Here is a 22,960-nt window from a genome sequence, read left to right as displayed (position 1 = left end):
CACAGACCAGACTTCAGAAATCATTGTAACTTAACACTGGCTTTCATTACACCTCTGCAGAAAGTCCATGTAACTCAATGCCGGTTTACAGCGGCTTTTTCATACGCACAGATGTGGTGTTCAACTGGCTATCGATTCAACCATTATCAGCTCTTCCTTTTAATGTTCACACAACCCAGCCTTCCGAAAACATTGTTATCACCACTACAAAATGTTCCATTCATTCACTGCAAATCTGGAATAAATCTGAATCTCTACTCCAGGTAGGCCTTTGCAACACCACTGGTGAATGTCCAAGAAACCCAAAGCTGGTTATCAGCAGCCTTTTCCCACTCTCAGCCCTGCTGTTCACTGGCTATCCACTTAACACTGGTCAGCTCTTCATTTTCCTGTTCACAGAACCCAGACTTCAGAAATCATTGGACTCTCCATTACAGAATGTTCCATTCATTTACTGCGAATCTGGAATTCATCTGACTCTCCACTCCAGGCAGGTTTCCGTTACTCCACTGGTGAATGTCCAAGTGACGCAATGCTGGTTTTCAGCGGCCTTTTGATACTCACAGCTGTTCTATTCAATTGGCTACCGATTCATCACTGGTGAGCACTCCATTTTCCTTTCCACACCAAAGAGCCTTCAGAAATCATTGAAATCTCCATTATAGAATGTTCCTTTCATTCACTGCGAATCTGGAATTCATCTGACTCTCCACTCTTGCCAGGTTTTCGTTACACCACTGTTGAATGTCCAAGTAACACAATGCTGGTTTTCAGTCTCCTTTTCAGACTCGCAGCCTTACTGTTCTACTGGCTTTCGATTCAACCCTAGCCAGCTCTTCATTTTCCTGTCCACACCACCTAGCATTCAGAAACCATTTAAAACTCCACTACAGAATGTTCCATTCACTCACTGCGAATCTGGAATTCATCTGACTCTGCACTCAAGGCAGGTTTTCGTTACACCGCCTTTGAATGTCCAAATAACCCAATGCGGTTTTCAGCGGCCTGATAACAATGACAGCCCTACTGTTCAATTGGCTATCCACTAAACACTGGTCAGCACTTCATTTTCCTGTCCACACAACCCAGACTTCAGAAATCATTGGAACCTGCGCTACAGAATGTTCCATTCATTCTCTGCAAATCTGGAATTCAGTGGATTCTCCAATACAGGCAGGTTTTCGTTACACCACTGGAGAATGTTCAAGTATCCCAATGCTGCTTTCAGCGGCTTGTTCAGACTCGCAGCCATGCGGTTAAATTGGCTATCCACTCAAACCTGTTCAGCTCTGCATTTTCCTGTCCACATCACCAAACCTTCAGAAATCATTGGAATCTAAAGCAAAGAATGTTCCATTCATTCACTGAGAATCTGGAATTCATCAGCCTCTCCACTCCAGGCAGGTTTTCGTTACGCCACTCTTGAATGTCCAAGTAACCTAATGCTCGTTTTCAGTGGCATGTTCACACTCGCAGACATGCTGTTCAATTGGCTATCCTCTAAACCCTGGTCAGCTCTTCATTTTCCTGTCCACACAGCCCACCCTTCAGAAATCATTGGAATCTCCACTACTGAATGTTCCATTCATTCACTGAGAATAGGGAATTAATCTGAATCTGCACTCCAGGCAGGCTTTCATTACTCCACTGGTGAAAATACGGGTAACGCAATACTGGTTTTCAGCGGTCTGTTCACACTCACAGCCTCGCTGTTCAATTGCCTATCCACTCAATACTGGTCAGTTCTTCATTTTTCTGTCCACACAATTCAGAATTCAATAATTTTTGGAATCTCCACTACAGAATATTCCATTCATTTACTGTGTATCTAGAATTCATTGGAATCTCCATTACCGGCAGGTTTTCGTTACACAACTGGTGAATGTCTAAGTAACCCAATGCTGGTTTTCAGCGGTCTATTCATACTCGCAAACGTGCTTTTCAATTGACTATCCACGCAATGCTGGTCAGCTCTTCAATTTCCTGTCCTCACAGCCCAGCATTATGAAATCATTTGAATCTCCATACAGAACGTTCCATTCATTCAATGCGAATTTGGAATTCATCTGAATCTCCACTCCAGGCAGGATTTCGTTACACCACTGGTTAATGTCCAAGTAACCCAATGCTGGTTTTCAGTGGCCTGTTCACACTCACAGCCGTGCTATTCAATTTGCCATCCACTAAACACTGGTTAGCTCTTCATTTTCCTGTCCACACAACCCAGCCTTCAGAAATCATTGTTTTCTCCACTACAGAATGTTCCATTCATTCACTGCGGATCTGGAATTCATCTGAATCTCCAATCCGGGTAGGCTTTCGTTACACCGCTGGTGTATGTCCAAGTAACCCAATGCTGGATTTCAGCGGCTTTTTCATACTCGCAGACGTGGTGTTCAACTGGCTATCAATTCAACCATGGTCAGTTCTTCATTTTACTGTCCACACAACCCATCACTCAGAAAACATTGTTATCTCCAATAGAGAATGTTCCATTCATTCACTGTAATCTGGAATTAATTTGAATCTCTACTCCAGGTAGGCTTTTGTTACACCACTGGTGAATGTCTAAATAATCCAAAGCTGGTTTTCAGCAGCCTGTTCCCACTCACAGCCCTGCTGTTCACTGGCTATCCACTTAACACCGGTCAGTTCTTCATTTTCCTTTCCACACAACCCAGACTTCAGAAATGATTGAACTCTCCAATAGATAATGTTCCATTCATTCACTGCGAATCTGGAATTCATCTGACTCTCCACTCCAGGCTGCTTTTCGTTACACCACTGATGAATACCCAAGTGACACAATGCTGGTTTTCAGCGGGCTTTTCATATTCGCAGCCGTTCTCTTTAATTGGCTACATATTCAACCCTGATGAGTTCTTCATTTTCCTGTCCACACAAACGAGCATTCAGATATCATTGGAATCTCCATTATAGAATGTTCCATTCATTCACTGCGAGTCTGGAATTCATCTGACTTTCCACACCTGCAAGGTTTTCGTTACAACACCATTGAATGTCCAAGTAACACAATTCTGGTTTTCAGCCTCATTTTCACACTCGCTCTTCAATTGGCTATCGATTCAACCCTGGTCAGCTATTCATTTTCCTGTACACAGAACTCAGCCTTCAGAAATCATTGAAATCTCCACTACATAATGTTCCATTCATTCACTGCGAATCTTGAATTCATCTCAATCTCCACTAAATGCAGATCTCTGTTAAACCACTGGTGAATGTCCAAATAACCCAAAGCTGGTTTTCAGCAGCCTGTTGCCACTTGCAGCCCTGCTATTCACTAGCTATCCACTCAAAACTGGATCTGAATCTTCAATCCAGGCAGGCTTTCGTTATACCACTGGTGAGTTACCAAGTAACCCAATGCTGGTTTTCAGCATCCTGTACAGACTCGCAGCCATGTTGTTCAATTGGCTATCCACTCAAGCCTGGTCAGCTCTTCGTTTTCCTGTCCACATCACCCAGCCTTCAGAAATCATTTTAACCTCCATTACAGAATGTTCCATTCATTCACATCGAATCTGGAATTCATCTGACTCTCCAATCCAGGGAGTATTTCGTTACACCACTGGTGAATGTCCAAGTAGCGCAATGCTGGTTTACAGTGGTCTTTTCACACTCGAAGCCGTGCTGTTCACTGGCTATCCACTCAACTCTGGTCAGCTTTTCATTTCCTGTCCACACAGTCCAGACTTCAGAAATAATTGGATTCTCCACTACAAAGTGTTCCATTCACTCACTGCGAATCTGGAATTCATCTGACTCTGCACTCAAGGCACGTTTTCGTTACAGCGCTGTTGAATGTCCAAGAAACCCAATGCTGGTTTTCAGCGGCCTGTTCACAATCCAGTCATGCTGTTCGATTGGCTATCGAATGAACCCTGGTCAACTCTTTCCTTTTCCTGTTCACACAACCCATCCTTTAGAAATCATTGGAACCTCCACTGCAGAATGTTCCGTAAATTCACTGCTAATCATAAATTCATCTGAATCTCCAGTCCATTCCACCACTGGTGAATGTCCAAGTAACCAAATGCTGGTTTTCAGCAGCCAGTTAACACTTGCAGCCCTGCTGTTCACTGGTTATCCACTCCACATTCATCTGGGGGATATAAAGTAACAAAGTATGAGATTAATACCCAAGAATAGCTGAGATCAGCACCAGGAGCATTACTCCATAACTTAGAGGCCAGCCGGGTATCCTAGAGGAAAGGGCTATTCAGATAGAGAAGGGAGCACCAAATAAAGGATGTTTGGAGGATCCTCCCAGGAGGGGAGATGCATGTCGAAAGTAGACTATGGACTGAACATGTTTGCCACTCAATGCCTCTTTTGCAGACCACAACACCCAAAAGGAGAGAGAGAACACAGGGGATTGCCCTGCCACAGAGACGGGGGGATGGGGGGATGGGGGTGGGAGGGATACTATCCATGGTGGTGGAAAATGGGCACTGGTGGAGGGATGGGTATCTGATCATTGTATAATTGAAACCAAAGCACAAAAAATTGTAAATCTACAACTTTAAAAAAAATAAAATAAAATAAAGGGAAAAAAAAAAAAAAAAGAAAAAAAAAAAAAAATAAAAAAAAAAAAAATAAAAAATAAAAAAAAAAAAAGAATGTTCCCTACATTCACTACTAATCTGGAATTCATCTGAATCTCCACTCCAGGCAGGCTTTCGTTACAACACTGGTTATTGTCCAAGTAACCTAATGCTGGTTTTCAGTGGCCTGTTCAGACTCGCAGCCGTGCTGTTAAATTGGCTATCCACTCAACACTGTTCATCCCTACATTTTCCTGTTCACATCATCCAGCCTTCATAAATCATTAGAATCTCCACTACAGAATGTTCAATTCATTCACTTTGAATCTGGAATACATTTGACTCTCCACTCCAGGCAGGTTTCCTTTACATCACTGGTGAATGACCAATTAACTCAATGCGGGTTTTCAGTGGCCTGTTGACACTCGCAGCCGTGCTGTGCAATTCGCTATCCACTCAACCCAGGTCAGCTCTTCATTTTACCGTCCACACAACCCAGCCTACAGAAATCATTGTTATCTCCATTACAGAATGTTCCATGCATTCACTGCGAATTTTAAATTCATCTGAATCTGCACTGCAGGCAGACTTTCGTTACACCACTTGTGAATGCCAACTTAGCCAATGATGGTTTTCAGCGGCATGTTCACACTAGCAGATGTGTTGTTCAATTGGCTATCCACTCAAACCAGTTCAGCTGTTTATTTTCCTGTCCACACAAAACAGACTTCAGAAATCATTTGAAACTCCTCTACAGAATGTTCCATTCATTCACTGCGCATATGAAATTCATCTGAATCTCCACTCCAGGCAGGTTTCGTTACACCACTGGTGAATGTCAAAATAATCCAATGCTATTTTTAAGCGGCCTTTTCTTACTCACAGGCGCGCTGTTCAATTGGCTATCGATTCAACCCTGGTCAACTCTTCATTTTCCTGTCCAGACAACCCAACCTTCAGAAATCGTTGGAATCTCCAATACAGAATGATTGATTCATTCACTGCGAATCTGGAATTCATCTGACTGCACTACAAGCAGATTTTCGATACACCACTGTTGAATGTCCAAGGAACCCAATTCTTTTTATCAGTGGCCTGTTCACAATCTTCGCCATGCTTTTCAATTGGCTATCCACTCAACCCTGGTCAATTCTTCATTTTCCTGTCCATAAAACACAGATTTCAAAAATCATTGGAATCTCCACTACAGAATGTTCCATACATTCAATGCGAATCTCGAATTCAACTAAATCTCCACTTCATGCAGATTTTCCTTACACCACTGGTGAATGTCCAAGTGAGCCAATGCTGGATTTCAGCGAACTTTTCATACTCACAGCCGTGCTGTTTTATTGGCTATCGATTCAAACCTGGTCAGCTCTTCTTTTTCTTGTCCACACAACCCAGCCTTTAGAAATCATTGGAAGCTCCACTAAAGATTGTTCCATTCATTCACTGCGAATATGGAATTCATCTAACTCTCCACTCCAGGCAGGTTTTCGTTACACCACTGATGAATAAGCAAGTAACCCAATGCTGGTTTTCAGCAGCCTGTTCACACTCACAGTAGTGCTGTTCAATTGGCTATCCACTCAACCCAAGTTAGCTGATCATTTTCCTGTCCACATAATCCAGACCTCAGAAATCATTGTTATCTCCACTACAGAATGTTCCATTCATTAACTGCAAATCTGGAATTTATCTGAATCTGCACTGCAGGCAGTATTTCGTTACGCTACTGGTGAATGTCCAAGTAAATCAATGATGGCTTTCAGCGGCCTGTTCACAGTCGCAGACGTGCTGTTCAACTAGCCATCCACACAATCCTCGTCACCTCTTCATTTTCCCGTCCACACAACCCAGCCTACAGAAATCATTTTTAACTCCACTACAGAAGGTTCCATTAATTCACTGCGAATCTGGAATTAATCTGAATCTGCACTCTCGTCAGGCTCTCGTTACACCACTGGTGAAAGTCCAAGGAACACAATGCTGGTTTTCAGTGGTCTGTTCACACTGGAATCCGTACTGTTGAATGGCTATCCATTCAACACTGGTCAGCTCTTCATTTTACTGTCCTCAAAATCCAGATATCAGAAATCATTGGAATCTCCACTACAGAGTTTTCCATTCATTCACTGCCAATCTGGCATTCATATGAATCTCCACTCTCGGTAGGTATTCGTTACACCACTGGTGAATGTAAAAGTAACACAATGCTCGTATTCATCGGCATTTTCATACTCGCAGCCGTGCTTTTCTATTGGCTATCGATTCAACCCTGGTCAGCTCATCATTTTATTGTCCACACAACCATGCATTCAGCAATCATTTAAATCTCCCCTACATAATGTTCCGTTAATTCATTGTGAATGAGGAATTCATCTAAATCTCCACTCCGGGCAGGTTTTTGTTACACCACTTATGAAAGTCCAAGTAACCCAAAGCTGGTTTTCACCATCTAGTTCACAGTCGCAGCTCTGCTGTTCACTGGCTATCCAACCCACCTTGGTCAGCTCTTCATTTTGCTATGCAGACAACCCAGACTTAAGAAATCATTGGACTCTCCACTACAGAACGTTACATTCATTCACTGCGATTCTGGAATAAATCAGAATCTGCACTCCAGCAGGCTTTCTTTACACCACTGGTGAATATCCAAGTAACGCAATGCTGGTTTTCAGCGGTCTCTTCACACTCGTAGCCGTAGCTCGTGTTCACTGGCTATCAACTGAACACACGTCAGTTCTTCATTTTCCTGTCCACACAATCTAGACTTCAAAATCATTGGAATCTGCATTACAGAATGTCCCATTCATTCACTGCGAATCTGGAATTCATCTGATTCTTCCCTCCTGGCAGGTTTCCTTTACACCACTCGTGAATGTCCAAGTAAACTAATGCTGGATTTCATCAGCCTGTTCAGACTCGCATCCGTGTTGTTCAATTGGGTATCCACTCAACCCTGTTCAGATCTTAGTTTTCCTCTCCATATAACCCAGCCTTCAAAAAACATTGGAATCTCCAATGCAAAATGTTCCATTCATTCACTGTGAATCTGGAAAGCATTTGACTCTCCAATCCAGTGAGGTTATCGTTACACCACTGGTGAAGGTTACACCACTGCACTCCAGCAGGCTTTCTTTACACCACTGGTGAAGGACCAAGAAACCCAATGCGGGTTTTCAGCGGCCTGTTCACACTACAGTTTCATTTACAAAGAACCCAACCCTCAGAAATTATCCGTAACTCCACTCCAGAATGTTCCATTCATCCACTGCGAATTTGGAATTCATCTGAATCTGCATTGCAGCCAGTCTTTCGTTTCACCACTGGTGAATGTCCAAGTAACCCAAAGCTGGGTTTCAGCGGCCTTTTCATACTCGCAGCCGTGCTGTTTTATTGGTTATCGATTCAACCATGGTCAGCTCTTCTTTTCCTGTCCACATAACCCAGCCTTCAGAAATCATTGGAATCTCCACTACTGAATGTTCCATTCATTCACGGTGAATCTGGAATTCATCAAACTCTCCAATACAGGCAGGTTTGCATTGCAGCACTGCTGAATTACCAAGTAACCCAATGCTGGTATTCAGCGGCATATTCACACTCACAGACGTGTTTTTCAATTGGCTATCCAGTCAACCCAGGTCAGCTCTTCATTTACTCGTCCACAAAAACCAGCCTAAAGAAATCAATGTTATCTCCACTACAGAACATTCCATTCATTCACTGCGAATCTGCAATTAATCTGAATCTGCGCTCAACCCAGGCTTTGGTTACACCACTACTGAATATCTAAGTAACACAATGGTGGTTTTCAGCAGTATGTTCTCACTCGAAGTCGTGCTGTTCACTGGCTATCCACTCAACACTGGCCAGCTCTTCATTTTCCTGTCCACACAATCCAGACTTCAGAAATCATTGGAATTTCCACTACAGAATGTTACAAACATTCATTGCGAATCTGGAATTAATCCTAATCTCCACTCCAGGCAGGTTTTTTTACACAAGTGGTGAATGTCCAAGTAACACAATGCTGGATTTCAGCAGCCAGTTCACACTTGCAGCCCTGCTGTTCACTGGCTATCCACTCCACCATGGTCATCTCTTCATTTTGCTATGCAAACAACCCAGACATAAGAAATCATTGGACTCTCCACTAGAGAATGATTCAATCATTCACTGCGATTCTGGAATTAATCTGAAACTGCACTCCAGGCAGGCTTTCGTTACACCACTGGAGAATGTCCAAGGAACCCAATGCTGGTTTGCAGCGGCCTGTTCACAATCGCAGCCATGCTGTTAATTGGATATCCCCTCAACCCTGGTCAGCTCTTCATTTTCCTGTACACACAATCCAGAATTCAGAAATCACAGTTTTCAGCGGCCTCATCAGACTCGCAGCCGTGCTGTTCAATAGGATATCCACTCAGTCCTGTTCAGCTCTTCATTTTCCTGTCAACACAACCCAGCCTTCAGAAATCATTGAAATCTCCAATACAGAATGTTCCATTCATTCACTGCGAATCTGGAATTCATCTGACTCTGCACTCCAGGCAGGTTTTCGATACACCACTGTTAAATGTCCAAGTAACCCAATGCTGGTTATCAGAGGCCTGTTCACATTCGCAGCCATGCTTTTCTATTGGCTATTCACTCAACCCTGGTCAACGCTTCATTTTCCTGTCTAAACAAACCAGGCTTCAAAAATCATTTGAATCTCCACTACAGAATATTCCACACATTCAATGGGAATCTGGAATTCAACTGAAACTCCACTCCAGGCAGGTTTTCGTTACACCACTGGTGAATGTCCAAGTAACGCAATGCTGATTTTTCAGCGGTCTGTTCACACTCGTACCCGTGCTATTCACTGGCTATCAACTCAACTCTGGTCAGCTCTTCATTTTCGTGTCCACACAATTCAGACTTAAGAAATCATTGGAAACTGCACTATAGAATATTCCATTCATTCACCGCGAATCTGGAATTCATCTGAATCTCCACACCTGGCAGTTTTTCGTTACACCACTCGTGAATGTCCAAGTAAACCAATGCTGGTTTTCAGGGGCCAGTTCACACTCACAGACCTGCTGTCCAATTGCCTATCCAGTCAACCCTGTCACCAATTCGTATTCCTGTCTACACAACCCAGACTTCAGAAAACATTGGAACATCCACTACAGTATGTTCCAATCATTCACTGCGATTCTGGAGTTCATCAGAATCTCCACTCTCGGCAGGTTTTTGTTACACCACTGGTGAATGTCCAAGTAACGCAATGCTGATTTTTAGCTGTCTGTTCACACTCGTACCCGTGCTGTTCACTGCCTATCAACTCAACTCTGGTCAGGTATTCATTTTCGTGTCCACACAATTCAGTCTTCAGAAATCATTGGAATCTGCACTACAGAATGTTCCATTCATTCACTGCGAATCTGGAATTCATCTGAATCTCCACACCTGGCAGGTTTTCGTTACACCACTCGTGAATGTCCAAGTAAACCAACGCTGGTTTTCAGCGGCTTGTTCAGACTCGCAGCCGTGCTGTTCAATTGACTATAAACTCAACCCTGTTCAACTCTTCATTTTCCTGTTCACAAAACCAAGCCTTCAGAAATCATTGGAATCTACAATACAGAATGTTCCATTCATTAACTGTGAATCTGGCATTCATCTTAATATCCACTATAAGCAGGTTTTTGTTACACCACTGGCAAATGTCCAAGCTGGTTTTCAGCAGCCAGTTCACACTCAAGCAGTGCTGTTAAATTGGCTATGCACTCAACCTTGATAAGCTGTTCATATTCCTGTCCACACAATTCAGCCTTCAGAAAACATTGAAATCTCCACTACAGAATGTTCCATTCCTTCTCTGCGAATCTGGAGTTCTTCGGAATCTCCACTACCGGCAGATTTTCGTTATGCCTCTAGTGAATGTCCAAGTAACCCAATGCTGGTTTTCAGCGGCCTGTTCAGACTCGCATCCATGCTGTTCAATTTGCTATCCACTCAACTCTGTTCAGTTCTTCATTTTCCTGTCCACATCATCCAGCCTTCAGAAATCATTGGAATCTCCACCAAAGTATGTTCCATTCGTTCATTGCGATTCTGAAATTAATCTGAATCTGCACTCTCGTTACGCTTTCGTTACAGCACTGGTGAATGTCGAAGTAACCCAATTCTGGTTTTCAGCGGACTGTTCACACTCGCAGACGTGCTGTTCAATTGGCAATACACTCAATGCTGGTCAGCTCTTCATTTTCCTGTCCACATCGACCAGCCTTCAGAAATCATTGGAACCTGCACTACAGAATGTTAAATTCATTCACTGCGAATGTGGAATTCATCTGAATCTGCACTGCAGGCATGCTTTTGAAACACCACTGGTGAATGTCCAAGTAACCCAATGCTGGTTTTCAGCGACCTTTTCATACTCGCAGCCGTGCTGTTTCATTTGCTATCGATTCAACCCTGCTCAGCTCTTCTTTTCCCTGTCCACCCAACACAGCCTTCAGAAATCACTGGAATCTCCACTACAGACTGTACCATATATTCACTGCGAATCTGAAATTCATCTGACTGTCCAGACAGGTTTTTGTTAAACCACTGTTGAATGAGCAAGTAACCCAATGTTGGTTTTCAGTGTCCTGTTCACACTCGCTGTAGTGCTATTAAATTGGCAATACAATAATTGCTGGTCAGATGTTCATTTTCCTCTCGACGTCGCACAGGCTTCCGAAGTCATTGGAACCTGCACTACAGTATGTTCCATTAATTCATTGCGATTCTGGAATTAATCTGAATCTGCACTCTCGTTAGGCTTTCGTTACAGCACTGGTGAATGTCCAAGTAACGCAATGCTGGTTTTCAGTGATCTCTTCAGAATGGAAGCCGTGCTGTTCACTGGCAATCTACTCAACACTGGTCAGCTCTTCATTTTCCTGTCCACACAATCCAGACTTCAGAAATCATTTAAATCTCCACTACAAAATGTATCATTCATTCACTCCGAATCTGGAATTCATCTGAACATCCTGCCATGGCAGGTTTTTGTTACACCACTGATGAAAATCCAAGTAACGCAATGCTGTTTTTCAGCAGTTTGTTCACACTTGCAGACGTGCTATTAAATTGGTTATCCACTCAACCCTTCTCAGCTCTTCATTTTATTGTCCACACAAACCAGCATTCAGAAATCAGTGGAATCTCCAGTACAGAATGTTCCATTAATTCACTGCGAATCTGGAATTCATCTCACTTTCCAGTCCCGGCAGGCTTTCGTTACACCACTGTTGAATGTCCAAGTGACCCAATGCTGGTTTTCAGCGGCCTGTTCACAACCGCAGCCATGCTGTTCAATTGACTTTCTACTCAACACGGTCAGCTCTTCATTTTCGTGTCCACACAAACCAGCATACAGAAATCATTGGAATCATTCACTGCGAATCTGGAATTCATGTGACCCTCCACACCAGGCAGTGTTCGTTACACCATTGGTGAATGACAAAGTAACCCAATGCCAGTTTTCAGCGGACTGTTCACACTTGCATCCGTGCTGTTCAATTGACTATACACTGAACCCTGCTCAGCTCTTCATTTTCCTGTCCACAGATTCCAGCCTTCAGAAATCATTGGAATCTCCACTACAGAAAGTTCCATTCAGTCACTCCAAATCTGGAATTCTTCTGAGTCTTCACATCAAGTAGGTTTCGTTACACCACTGGTGAATGACCAAGTAACCCATTAATCATTTTCAGCGGCCTGTTCACAGTCGCAGCTGTGCTATTCAATTGCCTATCCACTCAACCCTGGTCAGCTCTTCATTTTCCTGTCCACACAACCAAGCCTTCAGAAATCATTGTTATCTCCACTACAGAATGTTCCATTCATTCACTGCGAATCTGCAATTCACCTGAATCTGCAATCCAGGAAGGTCTTTGTTGAACTACTGGTAAATGTCCTAGTAAACGAAAGCTGGATATCAGCGACCTGTTCACACTCGCAGCCCTGCTGTTCACTAGCTGCTCTTTCCACCCTGGGCAGCTCTTCATTTTCCTATCCACACAACCAAGACTTCAGAAATCATTGGACTCTTCACTACTGAATGTTCCATTCAGTCAATCCGAATCTGGAATTCATCTGACTCTCCACTCCAGGCAGGTTTTCTATACAACAGTGGTGAATGTCCAAGTAACCCAATGCTGGTTTTCAGCAGCATGTTCACACTGGCAGACGTACTGTTCAATATTCTATCCACTCAATGCTGGTCAGCTCTTCATTTTCCTGTCCACACAACCCAGCCTTCAGAAATCATTGGCATATTCACTACAGAATGTTCCATTCATTCACTACGAATCCGGAATTCATCTGAACATCCACTATCGGCAGCTTTTCGTTACACCACTGGTGAATATCCAAGTAACGCAATGCTGGTTTTCAGAGGCCCTTTCAAACTCGCAGCCGTTCTGTTCATTTGGCTATCGATTTAACCCACGTCAGCTCTTCATTTTCCTGTCCACACAACCCAGCCTTCAGAAATCATATAAATCTCCACTAGAGAATGTTCCATTCATTCACTGCGAATCTGGAATACATCAGAATCTGCACTCCAGGCAGTTTTTTGTTGAACCACTGGTAAATGTTCAAGTAACCGAAAGCTGGTTCTCAACAGACTGTTCAAACTCGCAACCCTGCAGTTTACTGGCTATACTTTCCATCCTGGGTAACTCTACATTTTCCTATTCACACAACCAAAACTTTAGACTCGACTGCAGAATGTTCCATTCAGTCACTCTGAATCTGAAATTCATCTGACTCTCCACTCCAGGCAGGTTTTTGTTACACCAGTGGGGAATGTCCAAGTAACCAAATGCTGGTTTTCAGCGGCATGTTCACTCTCACAGACGTGCTGTTCAATATTCTATCCACTCAGTGCTGGTCAGCTGTTCATTTTCCTGTCCACACAACCCAACTTTCAGAAATCCTTGAAATATCCACTACGGAATGTTCCATTCCTTCACTGCGAATCTGGAATTCAAATGAATATCCACTCCCGGCAAGCTTTAGTTACACCACTGGTGAATGTCCAAGTAACACGTTGCTGGTTTCAGTGGTTTGTTCACACTCGAAACAGTGAAGTTCACTGGCTATCCATTTATCACTAGTCAGCTCTTCTTTTTGCTGTCCATACAGTCCAGACTTCAGATATCATTGGAATCTCCAGTACAAAAAGTTCCATTCATTCACTGTGAATCTGGAATTCATCTGAATCTCTATTCCCGGCAAGTTTTCGTTACACCACTGGTGAATGTCCAAGTAACCCAATGCTGGTTTTCAGTGGCCTGTTCAGACTCATAGCCGTGCTACTCAATTGACTATCCACTCATCCCTGTTCAGCACTTCATTTTCCTGTCCACATAGCCCATCCTTCAGAAATCATTGTTATCTCAACTACAGAATGTTCCATTCATTCACTGCGAATTTGGAATTCATCTCAATCTGCACTGCAGAAGTCTTTCGGTACACCACTATTTTATGTCCAAGTAACCCCATGCTGGTTTTCAGAGGCATGCTCACACTCGCAGACGTGCTGTTCAATTGGCTATCCCCTCAATGCTGGTCAAATCTTAAATTTCTTGTCCACAAAACCCATCCTTCAGAAATCAATGGAATCTCTACTACAGAATGTTCCATACATTAACTGCGGATCTGGAATTCATCTGAACATCCACTCTCGGGAGGTTTTCGTTCCACCACTGGTGAATGTACAAATAACCAAAGGCTTGTTTTTTGCGGCCTCTTCACAATCGCATTGCGAATCTGGAATTAATCTGAACGTGCACTCCAATCAGGCTTTTGTTACAATACTAATCAATGTCCAAGTAACCCAAAGCTGGTTTTCAGTGGCCTGTTCACAATCGCAGCCGTGATGTTCAATTGGCTATCCACTCAACCCTGGTCAGCTCTTTATTTTCCTGTCCACACATCCCTGCCTACAGAAATCATTGGAATGTTGCATTCATTCACTGCAGAATGTTGCATTCATTCACTGGGAATCTAGAATTCATCTGAATATCCACTCGCGGCAGGGTTTCGTTACACCACTGGTGAATATACAAGTAAAGCAATGCTGATTTTCAATGGTTTGTTCACACTCGAAGCCGTGCTGTTCACTGGCTATCCACTTAACACTGGTCGCTCTTCATTTTGCTGTCCAGAGTCCAGACTTCAGATATCATTGGAATCTCCACTACAGAAAGTTCCATTCATTCACTGCGAATCTGGATTTCATCTGAAACACTACTCCCGGCAGGTTTTTGTTACACCACTTGTGAATGTCCAGTTAACCTAATGCTGGTTTTCAGCGGCCTGTTCAGACTCGTAGCCGTGCTATTCAATTGGCTATCCACTCATCCCTGTTCAGCACTTCATTTTCCTGTCCACATAAACCAGACTTCAGAAATCATTGTTATTTCCAATACAGAATATCCCAATCATTCACTGTGAAATTGGAATTCATCGCAATCTGCACTGCAGGCAGTCTTTCATTACGCCACTATTGTATGTCCCAGTTACCCCATGCTGGTTTTCAGAGGCATGCACACACTTGCAGAAGTGCTGTTCAATTGGCTATACCCTCAATGCTTGTCAGATCGAAATTATCTTGTCCACACAACCCACCCTTCAGAAAACATAGGAATCTCTATTACAGAATGTTCCAAACATTCACTGCGAATCTGGAATTCATCTGAACATCCACTCTCGGCAGGTTTTCCTTACACCACCTCTGAATGTCCAAGTAATGCAATCCTGGTTTTCAGTGGTCTGTTCACACTCGAAGCCGTGCTGTTCACTTGCTATCCACTCAACACTGGCCAGCTCTTCATTTTCCTGTCCAGACATCCCAGCCTTCAGAAATCATTGGAATCGCCACTAAAGAATCTTCCATTAATTAACTGCGAATCAGGAATTCATCTGAATCTCCACTAACAAAACCCGGCAGGCTTTCGTTACACCACTGGTGAATGTCCAAGTAAAGTAATGCTGGTTTTCAGTGGTTTTTTCACGCTCACAGCCGTGCTGTTCAATTTGCTATCCACTCAACCCTGGTCAGCTCTTCATTTTCCTGTCCACACAACCCAGCCTTCAGAAATCATTGGAAACTCCACTACAAAATATTCCATTCATTCACTGCGAATCTGGAATTAATCTGAATCTGCACTCTAGGCAGGCTTTCGTTACAACCACTGGTGAATGTCAAAGTAACGCAATGCTGCTTTTCAGCTCTGTTCACACTCGAAGCCATGCTGTTCACTGACTATCCACTTAACACTGGTCAGCACTTCATTTTGCTGTCCACACAATCCAGAATTCCGATATCATTGGAATCTTCACTACAGAAATTTCCATTCATGCCCTGCGAATCTGGAATTCATCTGAATCTCTACTCCCGGCAGGTTTTCATTACACCAACGGTGAATGTCCAAGTAAGTCAATGCTGGTTTTCATTGGTCTGTTCAGACTCGTAGCCATGCTGTTCAATTGCCTATCCACTCTACCCTGTTCAGTACTTAATTTTCCTGTCCACGTAACCCAGCCTTCAGAAATCATTGTGATCTCCACTTCAAGATGTTCCATTCATTCACTGCAAATCCAGAATTCATCTAAACTTTCACTAAAGGCAGTTTTTCTTTACACCACTGGAAAATGTCCAAGTAACACAATGATGATTTTCCGCGGCCCTTTCAAACTACAACCGTTCTGTTCATTTAGCTATCAATTCAACCCTTGTGAGCTCTTCATTTTCCTGTCCACACAACCCAGCCTTCAGAAATCATTTAAATCTCCACTAGAGAATGTTCCATTCATTCACTGCGATTCTGGAATACATCTGAATCTGCACTCTAGGTAGGTCTTTGTTGAACCAGTGGTAAATGTCCAAGTAACCAAAAGCTGGTTCTCAACAGCCTGTTCACACTTGCAACCCTGATGTTCAGTGGCTATACTTTCCACCCTGGGCAGCTCTACATTTTCCTATCCACACAACCAAGACTTCAGAAATCATTGGAATCTCCACTAGAGAATGTTCCATTCATTCACTGCGAATCTGGAATTCATGTGAATATCCAATCCCGGTAGGCTTTCGTTACACCACTGGTGAATGTCCAAGCAACGCAATCCTGGTTTTCAGTGGTCTGTTCACACTCGAAGCCGTGCTGTTCACTTGCTATCCACTCAACACTGCCAGCTCTTCATTTTCTTGTCCACACAATCCAGACTTCAGAAATCATTGGAATCTCCACTACAGAATTTTCCATTAATTCACTGCGAATCTGGAATTCATCTGAATCTCCACTCCCAGCAGGCTTTCATTACACTGCCGGTCAATGTCCAATTAACGCAATGCTGGTTTTCAGTGGGTTATTCACACTCGAAGACGTGCTGTTCACTGGCTATCCACTTAACACTGGTCATATCTTCCTTTTGCTGTCCACACAATCCAGACTTCAGATATCATTGTAATCTCCACTACAGAAAGTACGATTCATTCCCTGCAAATCTGGAATTCATCTGAATCTCTACTCCCGGCAGGTTTTCGTTACACCACTGATGAATGTCCAAGTAACCCAATGCTGGTTTTCAGCGGCCTGTTCAGACTCGTAGCCATACTGTTCAACTGCTTATCCACTCAACCCTGCTCAGCACTGCAATTTCCGGTCTACATAACCCATGCTTCAGGAATCATTGTTATCTCCAATATAGAATGTTCCATTCATTCACAGCGAATTTGGAATTCATCGGAATCTGCACTGCAGGCAGTCTTTCCTTACACCACTATTGAATGTCCAAGTAACCCAATGCTGGTTTTCAGCGGCATGTTCACACTCGCACACGTGCTGTTCAATTGGTATCCACTCAATGCTGGTCAGATCTTCATGTTCTTGTCCACACAACCCAGCCTTCAGAAATCATTGGAAACTCTACTACAGAATGTTCCATACATTCACTGCGAATCTGGAATTCATCTCAACATCCACTCTCGGAAGGTTTTCGTTACACCACTGGTGAATGTCCAAGTAACCCAATGCTGGTTTGTTGCGGCCTGTTCCTAATCGGAGCAGTGCTGTTAGATTGGCTATGCAATCAACCCTGGTCAGCTTCTCATTTCCTTTCCACAATACCCAGGCTTCAGAGAAGATTGGAATCTCCACTACATATTGTTTCATTCATTCATTGCGAATCTGAAATTCATCTGACTCTTCACACCAGGCAGTATCGTTACACCAATGGTGAATTACCAAGTAATCCAGTGATCGTTTTCAGCGGCCTGTTCACAGTTGCATCCGTTCTGTTCAATTGGCTATCCACTCAACCCTGGTCAGCTCTTTATTTTCCTGTCCACAACACCAAGACTTCAGAAATCATTGGAATATCCACTTCAGAATGTTCCATTCACTCATTGCGTATCTGGAATTAATCTGAATGTGCACCCCAATCAGGCTTTCGTTACACCATTTTTAAATGTACAAGTAACCCAATGTGGTTTTCAGCGGCCTGTTCACAATCGCAGCCGTTCTGTTCAATTGGTTATCGAGTCAACCTGGTCAACTCTTCATTTTCCTGTCCACACAACCCAGACTTCAGAAATCATTGTTATCTCCAGTACAGAATGTTACATTCATTCACTGCGAATCCGGAATTCATCTCCACATCCACTTCCGGCAGTTTTTCATTACACCACTGGTGAATGTCCAAGTAACGCAATGCTGGTTTTCAGCGGCCCTTTCAAACTCGCAGCCGTTCTGTTCAATTGGCTATCGATTCAACCCTCGTCAGCTCTTCATTTTCCTGTCCACACAACCCAGCTTTCAGAAATCATTTAAATCTCCACTACAGAACGTTATATTCATTCACTGAGATTCTGGAATTCATCTGAATCTGTACTACAGTTAGGTCTTTGTTGAACCACTGGTAAATGTCCAAGTAACCGAAAGCTGGTTCTTAGCAGCCTGTTAACACTCGCAGCCCTGCTGATCACTGGCTACACTTTCCACCCTGGGCAGCTCTTCATTTTCCTATCCACACAACCAAGACCTAAGAGAACATTGGACCCTACAATACAGAATGTTCCATTCAGTCACTCTGAAACTGGAATTCATATGAATCTCCACTCCAGGCAGGTTTTCGTGACACCAGTGGTGAATGTCCAAGTAACCCAATGCTGGTATTCAGCGGCATGTTCACACTGGCAGACGTGCTGTTCAATATTCTATCCACTCAATGCTGGTCAGATCTTCATTTTCCTGTCCACACAACCAAGCCTGCAGAAATCATCAGCATATCCACTACAGAATGTTCCATACAATCTGAATGTGCACTCCAATCAGGCTTTCCTTACACCACTGGTGAATGTCCAAGTAACGCAATGCTGGTTTCAGTGGTCTGTTCACAATCGAAGCCGTGATGTTCAATGGCTATCCACTCAAAACTGGTCACCTCTATATTTTCCATTCCACACAATCCAGACTACAAAAATCAATGTAAACTCCACTACAGAATGTTCCATTCATTCACTGTGAATATGGAATTCATCTGAATCTCCAATACCGGCAGGTTGTCGTTACACCACTGGAGAATGTGCAAGTACCCCAATACTGGTTTTCAGAGGCCTTTTCATACTCGCAGCCATGCTGTTTTATTGGCTATAGACTCAACAGTGTTTAACTCTTCTTTTTCCTGTCCACACGACCCAGCCTTCAGGAATCATTTGAAAGTCCACTACAGAATGTTCCATTCATTCATTGCGAATCTGGAATGCATCTGAATATCCACTCCTGGTAGGCGTTCGTTACACCACTGTTGAATGTCCAAGTAATGCAATGCTGGTTTTCAGCGGATTGTTCACAATTGAAGCCATTCTGTTCACTGGCTGTCCAATCAACAGTCGTCAGCTCTTCATTTTCCTGTCCGCAGAAGCCAGACTTCAGATATCATTGCTATCTCCACTACAGAAAGTTCCATTCATTCATTCATTCATTCAATCTGGAATTCATCTGAATCTCTATTCCCGGCAGGTTTTCTTTACACCACAGTTGAATATCCAAGTAACCTAATGCTGCTTTTCCGCGGCCTGTTCAGACTCGTAGCCATACTGTTCAATTGGCTATCCTCTGAACCATGTTCAGCACTTCATTTTCCTGTCCACATAACCCATTCTTCAGAAATCATTCCTTTCCTCGCAGACACCGCTGCCGCAAGCATGGTGAACGTACCGAAACCCGCCGGACTTTTTGTAAGAAATGTGGCAAACATCAGCCCCACAAAGTCACACAGTACAAGAAGGGCAAGGATTCTCTGTATGCTCAGGGAAAGCGTGGTTATGATAGGAAGCAGAGTGGTTACGGAGGTCAAACTAAGCCTATTTTCCGGAAGAAGGCTAAAACTCCAAAGAAGATTGTGTTGATATTTGAATGTGTCGAGCCCAACTGCAGATCTAAGAGAATGCTGGCCATTAAGAGGTGCAAGCATTTTGAACTGGGAGGCGATCAAAAGAGAAAGGGACAATTGATCCAGTTCTAAGCTTCATCTTTTAATACGAAGACAGAAATCCTGGGCTGTGTTAGACTGATGGAACAATCCATGTTTTAGGAGGGAAATTAAATAGTGTCATGAATAAACTTCCTGAGAGGAAATTTGCTTGATAAAAAAAATCATTTTTTTCTGGAAAAAAAACCCAATACTTTAATTTTTTAAGACAACTGCAAGCACCTCAAACAATGGATTATTGTTACAACACTTGTTATCTTTTCACAATCTAGTTATTGCAAAGGCATATATGGATAAATGTTAATGGACAAAGTCAAGAAAAAGAGGCACCTTAATGAATTTAAAAAAAAAACACATTCAATCCAATGACTTCTAAAAGAGGCTAAATTTACCTCAGTATGTAAGGTAAAAGGTAAAGGCCCTCCCATTGATCGTCTATTTGCTCGAGCGGGCCCAGTAACGTCTCTATTGGAGACTTTGTTGCTACTGTGTCTGGCATATCTAATACTCTCGGTAGCTTGCCGGGCTCTCCGAGAGGGGCGGAGGAATCGAACTCGGGTCGGCCATGTTGGCCGCTTGTAAGGCGAACGCCCTACCACTGTGCTATCGCTCCAGCCCAAGTATGTTACATTCTAAAATTGTATTGCCTACTATGGTTAGTGACCTGGATTCTGCAACTCAGAGGAAATGTATAAACAAACTACAGAATGTTCCATTCATTTACTGCGAATCTGGAATTAATCTGAATCTGCACTCCAGGCAGGCTTTCATTATACCACTGGTGAATGTCCAAGTAAAGCAATGCTGGATTTCATCAGTTTTTTCACTATCGAAGCCGTGCTGTTCACTGGCTATTCACTCAACACTGATGAGCCCTTCATTTTCCTGTCTGCACAATCCAGATTTCAGAAATCATTGGAATCTCCACTACAGAATGTTCCATTCATTCAATGCGAATCTGGAATTCATCTGAATCTCCAATACCAGCAGGTTTTCATTATACCACTTGTGAATGACCAAGTAACCCAATGCTGGTTTTCAGCGACCTGTTCACACTCACAGAGTTTCTGTTCAATTGGCTATCCACTAAATGCTGGTAAGCTCTTCATTTTTCTGTCCACACAACCCAGCATTCAGAAATCATTGGAAACTCCATTACAGAATGTTCCATTCCTTCACAGCGAATCTGGAAATCATCTGAATCTGCACTGCAGGCAGGCTTTCGTTAGACTACTGGTGAATGTCCAAGTAACCCAATGCTGGTTTTCAGTGGCCCGTTCACACTCGCAGACATGCAGTTCAATTGGCTATCCACTCAACCCTATTCAGCTCTTCATTTTCCTGTCCAAACAATCCAGACTTCAGAAATCATTCCAATGTCCACTAGAGAACAGTCCATTCATTCACTGCGAATCTGAAATTCTTCTGAAGCTCCATTACCGGCAGGTTTACGTTACACCGCTGGTGAATGTCCAAGTAACCCAATGCTGGTTTCAGCGGCCTGTTCAGACTCGCAGCCGTGCTGTTCAATTGGCTATCCACTCAACCCTGGTCAGCTCTTCATTTTCCTGTCCATACAACCCAGCCTTCAGAAATTATTGGAAACTCCAATACAGAATGTTCCATTCATTCACTGCGAATCTGGAATTAATCTGAATCTGCACTCCAGGCATGCTTTCGTTATACCACTGGTGAATGTCCAAGTAAAGCAATGCTGGATTTCATCAGTTTTTTCACTATCGAAGCCGTGCTGTTCACTGTCTATCCACTCAACACTGGTGAGCCCTTAATTTTCCTGTCTGCACAATCCCGACTTCGGAAATTATTGGAATCTCCACTACAGAATGTTCGACTCATTCACTGTGAATCTGGAATTCATCTGAATCTCCACTACTGGCAGGTTTTCGTTACACCACTGGTGAATGACCAAGTAACCCAATGCTGGTTTTCAGCGGCCTGTTCACACTCACAGAGGTTCTGTTCAATTGGATATCCACTAAATGCTGGTAAGCTCTTCATTTTTCTGTCCACACAACCAAGCATTCAGAAATCATTGGAATCTCCATTATGGAATGTTCCATTCCTTCACTGCAAATCTGGAATTCATCTGAATCCGCACTGCAGGCAGGCTTTCGTTAGAACACTGGTGAATGTCCAAGTAACCCAATGCTGGTTTTCAGTGGCCCGTTCACACTCGCAGAGGTGCAGTTAAAATTGGCTATCCACTCAACCCTATTCAGCTCTACATTTTCCTGTCCAAACAATCCAGACTATGCAATGATGCATATGATGCAAGTAATGCAATGATGTTTTTCACCAGTCTGTTCACACTCGAAGCCAGGCTTTTCACTGTCTATCCACTCAACACTGGTCAGCTCTTCATATTCCAGTCCACAAAAAATCCAGACTTCAGAAATCATTCGAATCTCCACAGAGAATGGTCCATTCATTGACTATGAATCTGGAATTCTTCTGAATCTCCATTCCTGACAGGCTTTCGTTAGACCACCGTTGAATGTTCAAGCAACGCAATGCTGGTTTTCAGTGCTTTGTTCACTCTCGAAGCCGTGCTGTTCACTGGCAATCCACTTAACACTGGTCAGCTCTTCATTTTGCTGTCCACACAATCCAGACTTCAGATACCATTGGAATCTCCACTACAGAAAGTTCCATTCATTCACTGCGAATCTGGAATTTATCTGAATCTCTACTCCAGGCAGGTTTTCGTTACACCACTGGTATATGTCCATGTCACACAATGCTGGTTTTCAGTGGCCTGCTCAGACTCGTACTCATGCTTTTCAACTGGCTATACACTCAACCCTGTTCAGCTCGTCATTTTC

At 43.2% G+C, this 22,960-nt stretch overlaps 1 pseudogene; it reads left to right on the top strand.

Moving 5' to 3' along the window:
* Positions 1-19,803: 19,803 nt before the first annotated feature.
* Positions 19,804-20,273, top strand: LOC130039186 (60S ribosomal protein L36a-like; annotated as a pseudogene).
* The last annotated feature ends 2,687 nt before the right edge of the window (positions 20,274-22,960 follow it).

This window comes from Sorex fumeus, unplaced genomic scaffold (assembly GCF_029834395.1).
Source record: "Sorex fumeus unplaced genomic scaffold, SorFum_2.1 ptg000083l, whole genome shotgun sequence".
In the NCBI taxonomy this organism is placed as follows: Eukaryota; Metazoa; Chordata; class Mammalia; order Eulipotyphla; family Soricidae; genus Sorex; species Sorex fumeus.
The sequence above is the reverse complement of the archived record's forward strand: the minus strand, read 5'-3'. Positions and strand labels throughout refer to the sequence as shown.